Below are 13,945 nucleotides of genomic sequence, written 5' to 3'. Positions count from 1 at the left end.
GTGGGTAAGGCTCAGTCTCCTCATCTACAAAAATGGCATAGCAGTAGTTCTGCTCACGAAGTTTGATTGTGAGAAACGGGGATTTGACATAAGTGACTGGCCCACAGTAGGTACTACACAAGTATGAGCCAAACCTACCACCAATATAGGTTGGCTTTCTTTCTTCTTTGACAAAACTTAGAGGTGAACAGTTCCTCTGAGGCCAGTGAATTAACAAAGCACAGTGAATGAGAATGCTGGCCCCTGAGCAGACTACTTGTGTTTGCATGCCTCTCTGAAAACTACTGCTTAGAGAGCCTGAGCTAATCGTATAACCTCCATGTTACAGCCTCAGTTTCCTCATCTCTAAACTAAGTGTAAAAATTGCACCTATCTCAAACAGTTGGTGGTGAGGATTATATGCCACAATACAGGTGACTCCTTAACACAGGACTTGGCACATAGTAGGTACTCAATAAATGTAAGCTTTAAAAAAAAACCTAAAAAAATAATAAAAATTTAAAACTAATTAAAAAAACTAGGCCAAAAATTCATCTTCAAAAAAATCTCATGGAGGGGGATCCCTGGGTGGCAGAGTGGTTTGGCACCTGCCTTCGGCCCGGGGAGTGGTCCTAGGGTCCCAAGATCGAGTCCCAAGTCAGGCTCCCTGCATGGGGCCTGCTTCTCCCTCTGCCTGTGTCTCTCATAAATAAATAAAATTAAAATAAATAAATAAAATCACAAGGAAAATTAAGGACACTTCCAATTCAAAGTTCTAAACACAAAATCCAGGTATGTCATTTCATGGACTTGCTTGTATAAAGTATGTATGTAGATATTTATTAATGAGAAACACAGAGAGAGAGAGGCAGAGACATAGGCAAAGGGAGAAACAGGCTCCTGTGGGGAACCCGGTGTGGGACTTGATCCTAGGACCCCAGGATCATGACCTGAGCCAAAGGCAGACGCTCAACCACTGAGTCACCCAGGTATCCCATGGACTTGCTTCCTTAATTGAAGATGAACTTGGCAGCCAATAGAAAGGATCCACATTCTAACAGAAGAGCCAGTTATAGAATAGCTGTCCCCATGAAGAAGTCAGTAACTTTGTCTTTGATTTTTCCACCTTGACTCATTCCCAAGAGTTCAGGATTTGGATTTCTAAAGTCTTCTTCAGCATTTAACTAATTCTTTGTGGATGGAAGAGGCTGGGACTGTTTCTCCACACCTAAACTGTTTTTTGTCATAAATCACTTTTACAATGACAAAGCAGCTGGTCCCATTGCTACGTCTTTCCATTCTCCAAATCTTCCTTCATAATGCAGAAGTTATCCCCACATGGGCAGGGCTAGAAATATGCCTCTGAGTCTTCATCATATTGGAAGTCCTTGATCTCCACCTCATTTTGGTTTTTTTTTTTTTTTAATTATTTTTTTCTTTTTTTTTTTAATTTATTTTTTATTGGTGTTCAATTTACTAACATACAGAATAACCCCCAGTGCCCGTCACCCATTCACTCCCACCCCCCGCCCTCTTCCCCTTCTACCACCCCTAGTTCGTTTCCCAGAGTTAGCAGTCTTTACGTTCTGTCTCCCTTTCTGATATTTCCCACACATTTCTTCCCCCTTCCCTTATATTCCCTTTCACTATTATTTATATTCCCCAAATGAATGAGAACATATAATGTTTGTCCTTCTCCGACTGGCTTACTTCACTCAGCATAATACCCTCCAGTTCCATCCACGTTGAAGCAAATGGTGTGTAATTGTCATTTCTAATAGCTGAGTAATATTCCATTGTATACATAAACCACATCTTCTTTATCCATTCATCTTTTGTTGGACACCGAGGCTCCTTCCACAGTTTGGCTATCGTGGCCATTGCTGCTATAAACATCGGGGTGCAGGTGTCCCGGCGTTTCATTGCATTTGTATCTTTGGGGTAAATCCCCAACAGTGCAATTGCTGGGTCGTAGGGCAGGTATATTTTTAACTGTTTGAGGAACCTCCACACAGTTTTCCAGAGTGGCTGCACCAGTTCACATTCCCACCAACAGTGTATGAGGGTTCCCTTTTCTCCACATCCTCTCCAACATTTGTTGTTTCCTGCCTTGTTAATTTTCCCCATTCTCACTGGTGTGAGGTGGTATCTCATTGTGGTTTTGATTTGTATTTCCCTGATGGCAAGTGATGCAGAGCATTTTCTCATGTGCTTGTTGGCCATGTCTATGTCTTCCTCTGTGAGATTTCTGTTCATGTCTTTTGCCCATTTCATGATTGGATTGTTTGTTTCTTTGGTGTTGAGTTTAAGAAGTTCTTTATAGATCTTGGAAACTAGCCCTTTATCTGATATGTCATTTGCAAATATCTTCTCCCATTCTGTAGGTTGTCTTTGAGTTTTGTTGACTGTATCCTTTGCTGTGCAAAAGCTTCTTATCTTGATGAAGTCCCAATAGTTCATTTTTGCTTTTGTTTCTTTTGCCTTCGTGGATGTATCTTACAAGAAGTTACTATGGCCGAGTTCAAAAAGGGTGTTGCCTGTGTTCTTCTCTAGGATTTTGATGGAATCTTGTCTCACATTTAGATCTTTCATCCATTTTGAGTTTATCTTTGTGTATGGTGAAAGAGAGTGGTCTAGTTTCATTCTTCTGCATGTGGATGTCCAATTTTCCCAGCACCATTTGTTGAAGAGACTGTCTTTCTTCCAATGGATAGTCTTTCCTCCTTTATCGAATATTAGTTGCCCATAAAGTTCAGGGTCCACTTCTGGATTCTCTATTCTGTTCCACTGATCTATATGTCTGTTTTTGTGCCAGTACCACACTGTCTTGATGACCACAGCTTTGTAGTACAACCTGAAATCTGGCATTGTGATGCCCCCAGATATGGTTTTCTTTTTTAAAATTCCCCTGGCTATTCGGGGTCTTTTCTGATTCCACACAAATCTTAAAATAATTTGTTCTAACTCTCTGAAGAAAGTCCATGGTATTTTGATAGGGATTGCATTAAACGTGTATATTGCCCTGGGTAACATTGACATTTTCACAATATTAATTCTGCCAATCCATGAGCATGGAATATTTTTCCATCTCTTTGTGTCTTCCTCAATTTCTTTCAGAAGTGTTCTATAGTTTTGAGGATATAGATCCTTTACATCTTTGGTTAGGTTTATTCCTAGGTATCTTATGCTTTTGGGTGCAATTGTAAATGGGATTGACTCCTTAATTTCTCTTTCTTCAGTCTCATTGTTAGCGTATAGAAATGCCACTGACTTCTGGGCATTGATTTTGTATCCTGCCACGCTACCGAATTGCTGTATGAGTTCTAGCAATCTTGGGGTGGAGACTTTTGGGTTTTCTATGTAGAGTATTATGTCATCGGCGAAGAGGGAGAGTTTGACTTCTTCTTTGCCAATTTGAATGCCTTTAATGTCTTTTTGTTGTCTGATTGCTGAGGCTAGGACTTCCAGTACTATGTTGAACAGCAGTGGTGAGAGTGGACATCCCTGTCTTGTTCCTGATCTTAGGGGAAAGGCTCCCAGTGCTTCCCCATTGAGAATGATATTTGCTGTGGGCTTTTCATAGATGGCTTTTAAGATGTCGAGGAATGTTCCCTCTATCCCTACACTCTGAAGAGTTTTGATCAGGAATGGATGCTGTATTTTGTCAAATGCTTTCTCTGCATCCAATGAGAGGATCATATGGTTCTTGGTTTTTCTCTTGCTGATATGATGAATCACATTGATTGTTTTACGGGTGTTGAGCCAGCCTTGTGTCCCAGGGATAAATCCTACTTGGTCATGGTGAATAATTTTTTTAATGTACTGTTGGATCCTATTGGTCAGTATCTTGTTGAGAATTTTTGCATCCATGTTCATCAGGGATATTGGTCTGTAATTCTCCTTTTTGGCGGGGTCTTTGTCTGGTTTTGGAATTAAGGTGATGCTGGCCTCATAGAACGAATTTGGAAGTACTCCATCTCTTTCTATCTTTCCAAACAGCTTTAGGAGAATAGGTATGGTTTCTTCTTTAAACGTTTGATAAAATTCCCCTGGGAAGCCATCTGGCCCTGGACTCTTGTGTCTTGGGAGGTTTTTGATGACTGCTTCAATTTCCTCCCTGGTTATTGGCCTGTTCAGGTTTTCTATTTCTTCCTGTTCCAGTTTTGGTAGTTTGTGGCTTTCCAGGAATGCGTCCATTTCTTCTAGATTGCCTAATTTATTGGCGTATAGCTGTTCATAATATGTTTTTAAGATCATTTGTATTTCCTTGGTGTTGGTAGTGATCTCTCCTTTCTCATTCATGATTTTATTAATTTGAGTCCTCTCTCTCTTCTTTTTAATAAGGCTGGCTAATGGTTTATCTATCTTGTTAATTCTTTCAAAGAACCAACTCCTGGTTTTGTTGATCTGTTCCACAGTTCTTCTGGTCTCGATTTCGTTGAGTTCTGCTCGAATCTTTATTAACTCCCTTCTTCTCTTGGGTGTAGGATCTATTTGCTGTTTTTTCTCTAGCTCCTTTATGTGTAAGGTTAGCTTTTGTATTTGAGTTCTTTCCAGTTTTTGAATGGATGCTTGTATTGCGATGTATTTCCCCCTTAGGACTGCTTTTGCTGCATCCCAAAGATTTTGAATGGTTGTATCTTCATTCTCATTAGTTTCCATGAATCTTTTTAATTCTTCCTTAATTTCCTGGTTGACCCTTTTATCTTTTAGCAGGATGGTCCTTAACCTCCACGTGTTTGAGGTCCTTCCAAACTTCTTGCTGTGATTTAGTTCTAATTTCAAGGCATTATGGTCTGAGAATATGCAGGGGACAATCCCAATCTTTTGGTATCGGTTCAGACCCGATTTGTGACCCAATATGTGGTCTATTCTGGAGAAAGTTCCATGTGCGCTTGAGAAGAATGTGTATTCAGTTGAGTTTGGATGTAAAGTTCTGTAGATATCTGTGAAATCCATCTGGTCCAGTGTATCATTTAAAGCTCTCGTTTCTTTGGAGATGTTGTGCTTAGAAGACCTATCGAGTATAGAAAGAGCTAGATTGAAGTCACCAAGTATAAGTGTATTATTATCTAAGTATTTCTTCACTTTGGTTAATAATTGATTGATATATTTGGCAGCTCCCACATTCGGGGCATATATATTGAGGATTGTTAAGTCTTCTTGTTGAATAGATCCTTTAAGTATGATATAGTGTCCCTCTTCATCTCTCACTACAGTCTTTGGGGTAAATTTTAGTTTATCTGATATAAGGATGGCTACCCCTGCTTTCTTTTGAGGACCATTCGAATGGTAAATGGTTCTCCAACCTTTTATTTTCAGGCTGTATCCACCTCATTTTGAAACATAGCCATTATCACTGGGGCCAGCTGATACCCAGCCTGGATGCAGTCCCAGCCTAGTGCTAGCATGCACCAGTTCAGGAAATCTTATGCTTTTTTTCTTAATGTAAAATTCATATAATATGAAATTACCCATTAACCATTTTTAAAGTATACAATTCAGTGACACTTGGCATATTCTGTGTTGAGGAAACATCACCTCTATCTAGTTCCATGATATTTTCATCACCTCACAAAGAAAACTTGTTTCCTTTAAGTAGTTACTCTCCATGTACCCCTCCTCTAGCTCCTGGCCTCTGCTGGTCTGTTTTCTCTATAGAGTTGCCTACTCTGGATGTTTTATAAGTGGACTCCTACATATGTGACCTTTTGTGTGTCTGGCTTCTTTCATTTAGTATAATATCCTGGAGGCTCAAAACCATTATTTTGATTATTATCCTTTGAACTCCTCTGACTAACATCCCAGAATTATTAGGATCCTAAGAGTGAAGATAAGGTATTATTATTTTTTATAAGATTTTATTTATTTATTCATAGAGAGAGAGGCAGAGACATAGGCAGAGGGAGAAGCAGGCTCCATGCAGGGAGCTTGACGTGGGACTTGATCCTGGGTCTCCAGGATCACACCCCGGGCTGCAGGCAGCACTAAACCGCTGCACCACCGGGGCTGCCCGATAAGAAGGTATTAAAACCCAAAACAAATAATGGTTAAAATGCCTTCTAGCAAAAATAGAGCTTCCTTCTCTGCATGTTTGGGTGCCAGATATTTTGGGGTATGTGGGAGACAAAGCTGTAGGCCTGCATAATGCAGCCCCTTAATGACACAAGTGACTAGATATGTGTCCCTTGCTGCTGGGTCATCCCTCATCCACAGCTACTGTTGATGAGGTTGGAGGGCAAACACCCATGTTTAAGAACTAGAATGCTGAGGAGCAGCTTGAGGTGTGTCCAAACAGATCTCTCCACATACCTAGACCTCAGGCAGGTGCTGAACATGGAGTTGATAGGGAGAGGATCAACAGGCCATATGTCAGGCCTGGAGAAGAGGAGAGAAGTTCCAAGGAGGATAGCCCAAAGCCCTCGCCTACAAGGGAAGGTCTGTTTAAGACTATCATCAACAGGAATCCCTGGGTGGCTCAGCGGTTTAGCGCCTGCCTTTGGCCCAGGGCATGATCCTGGAGTCTCAGGATCAATTCCCGCATCGGGCTCCCTGCCTTGAGCCTGCTTCTCCTCCCCCTGCCTGTGTCTCTGCCTCTCTTTCTGTGTCTCTCATGAATGAATAAATAAAATCCTTAAAAAAAAAAAAAAAAAAGACTATCATGAACAACCAGACAAACCAGTCATAGGTACTTCCTGTAACATGCACTTAATTGAGTGCCTGGTCCCTAAGGTCTCAAAAATGAACAGGGGCTCTTGGGTGGCTCAGTCGGTTCGGCTTCTGACTTTTGATCTCAGCCCAGGTCTTGGTCTCAGGATTGTGAGTTTGAACCCCACATCAGGCTCCATGCTGGGAGTGGAGACTACTTAAAAAAAAGGGGTGGGTGCTTGGGTGGCCCAGTCGGTTGAGCTTTGGACTCTTAATTTTAGCTCAGGTCATGATCTCAGGGTCATGAAATCAAGCCCCATGTTGGGCTCACACTGAGCATGGAGCCAGTTAGAGATTTTGTCTGTCTCTCCTTCTCCCTCTGCCCCTCCCTACTCATGCTCACACTCACGCTTGTGCTCTCTCTTTCTAAAAAAGAAAAGAAAAGAAAAGAAATGAATAAAATGAGGTAGGTTCCTAGCAATCTCTGTGTCATGAGAAACGAGTAAATCCATATAAAGGGCTTAAACCAGTCTTTGATACATAGTACCCAATAGGAGGCAGCTCTTATTATTGTTACGATAGTGTCTTGATATTTTCTGATTATTAATCATAGTAGTAATAGTAGCTTTAGTAGTAGTAAGATGGATGGATGGATGGATGGATGGAGAGATAGATACAGTTATGATCCTATGGGGGATTTTGTCAGTTATTATGTAGATTGAATCCAGTTGTATGTTCTTGATATAGAGAGATAATGACAGGGGAGTTCAGGAACCCACTAGGGTTCCTCAATGAAACAGATCTGAATCCCGTATTTATCTTGACTTCGGTTAAGTCCTCTAACTGGTGGGCATGAGTGGTATTTTGGGTCATAAGAAAGTAGGATCAATTCAAACCAGTAATTCAATTTAAACAAATGATCAGTAATCCTCCAAAAGTCTGATTATTTTTTCTTTTTCCAATCCATAGTCATCTGATAAATGGTCTCAGGTCCTCTGGAGGAAGGCTGGGAGGTTTTTCTAGTGGTGTAGTGAGTTATTTCTTCAATGGGCCCAACTCCCCCCCACCCCCAATTCAAGGGGCTTTGGTCATGTGAACTGCTCACAACGGGAAATTGACTGAGGGGCTGTGCCTTTCCATTATGAAAATTCATGTCTCTTTACCAAAACTAAAGCTTTTGGCTTATGCAAATCAAATAAGATTTTTGAAGACTAGCCATCTCTATGAGTTCTGAGGATACTATTATCAACTAGCCCAAGCCAAAGACCTCTGCATGTCAGGCGTATTACTGATCCTTTCTACTGCCCATTACTGTAGCCATGCTGACCATGTCTTTGAGAATCAAGTGCAGCCACTTGGCCTCTACCACCTTGGGATCCCAACATTTCCCTCTCTGAGAAGCCACCCAGCAAGGAAAGAATCAGAATGTAGCAAAACTTTCTAACTTCTGTGAATGTTTGGAGGCTCAGCTCTAGATGTCTGGATATTAATATCATACAAATTGTAGGTTAATACCTTCAACCTACTCTTTAAAAAAATATTCCATCGTATCATTAAGGAAAGCTGAAAACCCAAAAGAAAAATGGACAAAGAGTGCAGCCTGGGTGGCTCAGCGATTTAGCGCCACCTTCAGCCCAGTGCCTGATCCGGGAGACCCGGGAAGGAGTCCCACGTTGGGCTCCCTGCATGGAGCCTGCTTCTCCCTCTACCTGTGTCTCTGCCTCTCTCTCTCTCTCTCTGTGTCTCTCATGAATAAATAAATAAAATCTTTAAAAAAAGACGGGATCCCTGGGTGGTGCAGCGGTTTGGCGCCTGCCTTTGGCCCAGGGCGTGATCCTGGAGACCTGGGATCGAATCCCATGTCGGGCTCCCGGCATGGAGCCTGCTTCTCCCTCTGCCTGTGTCTCTGCCTCTCTCTCTCTCTGTGTGACTATCATAAATAAATAAAAATTTAAAAAAAATAAAATAAAATAAAATAAAATAAAAAAAAAAGAAAAATGGACAAAGGATAGAATTTTTTTAAAAAAAAACAATGCACCTAACTAATGAATATGTGAAAAAATATTTAATGTCAATGAATATGTGAAAAAATATTTAATGTCATATTTAATGTCATTTTCATGACATTAATAATGTCATGAAAATGAAACAGCAAGGAGATATGGTTTTCCTCTATGGGGAAGGATGTAGAACCTTAGAGATGTATGTTTTGTAGTGGAACTATAAACTGGTACAGATTGTAAGACGACATAGCAGTATACATCACAACCCTTTGGCTTGGATCCACAGTTCAGCTTCAAGAATTTATACTAAGGAAATAATAAATGTACAAAGATGTCACAGAGCCATTTTTATGTCTGAAGACTTGGAAACAACCTAAATAAATATCAAACAATAGGAACTTGGTGGACATAAATGATGGTATACACATGAAATACTTAGATATTCAGTCATTCATTCAAAGGCGCTTATCTAACATCTACTTTGTAAGAATTCTGGGATAAAATCTAAGGATATAGATGATTTATTTTTTTTAGGATTTTATTTTATTTATTCATGAGAGACACAGAGAGAAAGAGAGACAGAGACACAGACAAAGGGAGAAGCAGGCTCCATGCAGGGAACATGATGTGGGACTTGATCCCGGGACCCTGGGATCAGGCCCTAATCTGAAGGCATGCTCAACCACCGAACTCAGACGATTTCTTTTTTTACGGAGCTGACATTTTAGGGGTTGGTGACATAGGATAAATAGATAGATAAATTTTTAAAAGTTGGGTCATGTAAGTGCTATGATAAAAATTAAAAAGGACTGTGGTAGTGACGGAGTGGGAGCTGCTTTAGATTAAGTAGGTTAGGAAAAGCCTGACCAAGATGACATGTAAATAGAGATATAAATGGCAAGAACATTAGACATCATTATTATGTAAGTCTGTATCTCTTGATATGGAAAGATATTACAAGCCCTGTTTTTTTCATAAAGTTTCTTAAGTGTGGGGGTGAGATAAGGGGATGTACGCAGAAAGATGTCTGAAGGATCTGACATTGATGAGAATACTTCCCCCGCTGCTAGTAACTGCAAACTTGACTCAAAGCAGGTTGAACAGTAAAGCAAGTTACAGATTTCTGTAGCTGAAAAGGCACACTTTCCAGGGGCTCAGTAATGTCCCTGAAGGCCCGATTTCTTTCTGTCTCTCTCTCCTGCATTCCATGGAGTTGTTTCTTCTCTCACGATACCAATAGAGCTGCCAACAGTTCCTGGGTTACACGCTTCCTCATTAAAGTCCAATAGGACCTGGAAAGCCTCTTTGTTTCAATGCCCTAGAAAAAGACATGAATTTCACTCCGGTTGGACTGACTTGGGTCACATGACCAAGCCTGCACCAAATTCTTTGGCCAGGGGGATGGGCAATAATTGTTGGCCAAAATCATTAAAGACCCAGTCATGGAGTTGACATCAAAGTAATCCCTAAACCACTAGGCTGAGAACTAGCAGGAGGCAGTATGTTCCAAAAGAAGTTTGGGAAAAAATTTTTCTAGAAGAAAGAGGGAAAAGATCTGGGTGGCAAGTACCAGCTGTATACTGGAAAACACCAAAAATTAACAGTGTTATTACTGAGCTTTGGATAATGAAATTACTAGTGATTTTTTACTTTATTTTTTATTTTTATTTTTTATATATATTTTTTTACTTTCTTTTTTAGACTTTAGTGTACATCTGAATTTTTCACAGTGAAAATATATTAATTTTTATAACTACAAGACAACAAAACTACCCCCCCCCTTTTAATCTGGCAAAATGAATAAAAGAGTGTTAACGATGACGACTTTTTGGGGGGTGACATGTAATAGCTCTCTACTTTGGATTTGCTTCTCCTTCCCTAAAGCATATAGCAACATGTGCAACAATAGCAACACACTGGCTATTCCAACTTTTTCCCTAGGTAGAAAGGAAGGTCATGTTACAGGCAGACTCGTGGATCACCAGCATTCACAGAAATCTCCCTCCTACCCACCCTGTTCCATAATTTAGCAATGCCTGCTGGCTTGCCCACTTCCAGTGTGCTATTCTGGGCTGTAATTACTCAGCCAGTTGAGAGTTCTCTTTGGTGACAACTGAGATATTGCACACTAAGATTAGGAGCCTGACTAATGAAGGAAGGTGACAGCGATGTGGCCATGAGGAAATCTGCTCCCTGCCAGGTCTTCTGCAACAGACGTGAAACTCAGTTTTTTTCTTTGCGCCTGGGTTTGCCGCTGGTCTGTGGTTTTGCTGTCCATGCATTTCTTGAAATCTTGTCAGCTGCATAATCACACAAATAATAGGGGCTGGAGAGGCTTATGAAGGGTCCCAGAGAAATGTTCCTTCTCAGCTGGCCTTCCCGGCTGGGAGCCCTGGATCTGTGTTTGCCAGACAATTCTCTATTGTATGCTTGGAGACTTTTCCTCAAAGGCTTTTGATTTGAGGCCCAAAGGATATTCTTTTGCATTTTCCAAGAGCTTCTGAGAGAAACCAATAAAACTCCCTACCTCCTTTGCACACAGTACCCACTCTTGTAAAATGGGAAAGGATTTTACAGTTAGAAGGGCTTCACCTTTGCCCAGCTCTGTAGACTTGAGCAATTCAAGTTAAGATTATAACCAATGTTTGCAGCCTTAGCTAGAGGTCTTGAAGGCTGGGGGCTGGACTCTTCTGAGAGCTCATTCACACACATGTCTACTAGTTGGTGCTGGCTGTTGTCTGGACTTGCAGCTCTCCTCTGCTTCCATTTTCCTTTTTATTTTTTTTATTTATTATTTTTTTAATAAATTTTTATTTATTTATGATAGTCACAGAGAGAGAGAGAGAGAGAGAGAGGCAGAGACACAGGCAGAGGGAGAAGCGGACTCCATGCACCGGGAGCCCGACGTGGGACTCGATCCTGGGTCTCCGGGATCACGCCCTGGGCCAAAGGCAGGCGCCAAACCGCTGCACCACCCAGGGATCCCTATTTTCCTTTTTAAGGATTATTTATTTATTTATTCATGAGAGACACACAGAGAGAGAGGCAGAGACATAGGCAGAGGGAGAAGTAGGCTCCCTGTGGGGACCATGATGCAGGACTCCATCCCGGGACCCTGGGATCACCACCTAAGCCGAAGGCAGATACTCAACCACTGAGCCACCCAGGTGCCCTCTACTTCCATTTTCCCATGCAGTTTCTCTGAGAGTTGGTTTAGACTTCCTCACAGCATGATGGCTGTGTTCCACAGTCAAGAACTGAGATACTGCACACTAAGATTAGGAAAAATTGTGAAAAATTCAGATGTACACTCAAGTCCAGAGGGAGCCAGCCAGGAGGAAATTATATCTCCCCTGACCTAGCCTCACAAGTCAGAAATCATTATTTCTACCACATTCTATTCAATGAAACGGTCATCAGTCTCAGTAGGGCTCAAAGAGAGACCAAACAGAATCTGCCTTTGGATGAAGAGAGGCCAGGTTCTGGAAGAATGCAAGACTGGAAATTTTGCTGTTGATGGCTTTGGAAAATATGAACAGCCACATTTGCGCTAAGTCTCTAAGTGTGTATACCAAGGTGCTCCCAAGATGCTGGATAATTATACTTTTTTTTGGGGGGGTGGGAGGAGCAGAAGGAGAGAGGGAGAGAGAGAGAGAATCTTAAGCAGACTCCATGCCCAGTACAGAGCCTAATACAGAGCTCCATCTCACAACCCTGAGATCATGACCTGAGCTGAAATCAAGAGTCAGGCACTTACCTGACTGAGCCACCCAGGCACTCCTGGGTATTTATACTTGAAAACAGAGGAAGATGGGGCAGCCCTGATGGCTCAGCGGTTTGGCACCAACTTCAGCCCGGGGTATGATCCTGGAGACCGAGGATCGAGTCCCATTTTGGGCTCCCTGCATGGAGCCTGCTTCTCCCTCTGCCTGTGTCTCTGCCTCTTTCTGGTTACCCAGTTGGTCAAAATACTATGCCCCCTTATAAAGTCCTTAAGTTTAAACAGTTGAATCTTCTGACAAACTTGAAGGACAAAGCTCTGTGAAGGCAGAGACCAGGTCTCCCCTGCTCTAATGGGTTCAAAGTGCCTCACATAGGGGGCACCTGAGTGGCTTAATGGTTGAGCATCTGCCTTCAGCTCAGGTTGTGATCTCAGGGTCCTGGGATGGAGTCCCACATCGGGCTCCCTGCATGGAGCTGCTTCTCCCTCTGCCTATATCTCTGCCTCTCTCTATGTGTCTCTTATGAATAAATAAATGAAATCTTTAAAACAAAGAACAAAGTGCCTCACAGATATACAGCTTCAGTGATGTGTGAACAACAGGGCCACGGAGAGGGCTGGGTTATTGGCAAAGATCTGAGACTAAAGATTGGTCCCGAGCTTGCCCAGTAGGGTTACATTCTGCATACCCTAGGTGAGGGCTATGCTGTCAGAGCACTGGCATCTGAAGATACCACAAGGTTTCAAACCTATGAGGCGCTCTGTGACACGCCTTGTGTACGCTTTTTGGCTCACTTCTCTTTTCATGCCATTTCCAAATGAAGGGGCCTGCAAGTTGCCCATGACACCTTTAGAAATTCAGTCCTTGCTAAGAAGGAGCAGGATCAAGTGCATCAATTCACATACACTGAGCGAATTTATTGAGTACACCAATATTGGGGCTCTTATGTTGTGGATAGATGTAGTTAAAGTTTTGAGACATCAAGTTTCTGGGAATAAGGGAGTGTGTCATCCTTAAATGGTAAACAGCCATTCTGAGTGTCCTTCTGTCAGGGGAATAGCCAGGTACACAGCAAGGACAGGAGCTAAAAGGACTGGTGTGATACTGTGATTTATAATAAGAAACATAGGGGCACCTGGGTAGCTCAGTCAGTTAACCATCTGCTTTCAGCCCAGGTCATGATTTCAGGGTTCTGGGATGGAGTCCCAGTAGGGCACACTGCTCAGTGGGGAGTCTGGTTCTCCCTCTCCCTTTGCCCCTCCCATTGCTGTGCAGGCGTGTGTGTGCGCGCACACATGCTCTCTCTCTCTCTCAAATACTTAAAAAAATCTTTTTAAAAAAGAAACATATTTGGTCTTTATCCATTGTTTCTGGCACAGAGCTTCTAAAGCCCTTGGAATTTCCTAAGTAATGAGAGCAGTAGAGCCATAAAAGGCTTTTGTTTATAAATTGATCACTAATGGCCAATGATTTAATCAATCATGCCTATGTAAAGAAGCTTCTGTAAAACAACGACAAACAAACAACGACAATAACAGCAAAACCCCAAAAAAGCCAAAAGAAGAAAAAAAGATTTCAGAGAGCTACTGGGTT

The 13,945-nt window shown here is 41.9% G+C and overlaps 1 pseudogene; it reads right to left on the bottom strand.

Moving 5' to 3' along the window:
* Positions 1-1,152: 1,152 nt before the first annotated feature.
* On the bottom strand, positions 1,153-5,333 carry LOC112643854 (DPH3 homolog; annotated as a pseudogene).
* Positions 5,334-13,945: the final 8,612 nt, after the last annotated feature.

The sequence above is a fragment of the Canis lupus genome, chromosome 1 (assembly GCF_003254725.2).
Source record: "Canis lupus dingo isolate Sandy chromosome 1, ASM325472v2, whole genome shotgun sequence".
Taxonomy (NCBI): domain Eukaryota; kingdom Metazoa; phylum Chordata; class Mammalia; order Carnivora; family Canidae; genus Canis; species Canis lupus.
Note: the sequence above shows the minus strand (reverse complement) of the source record. Positions and strands in the feature narration are given on the sequence as shown.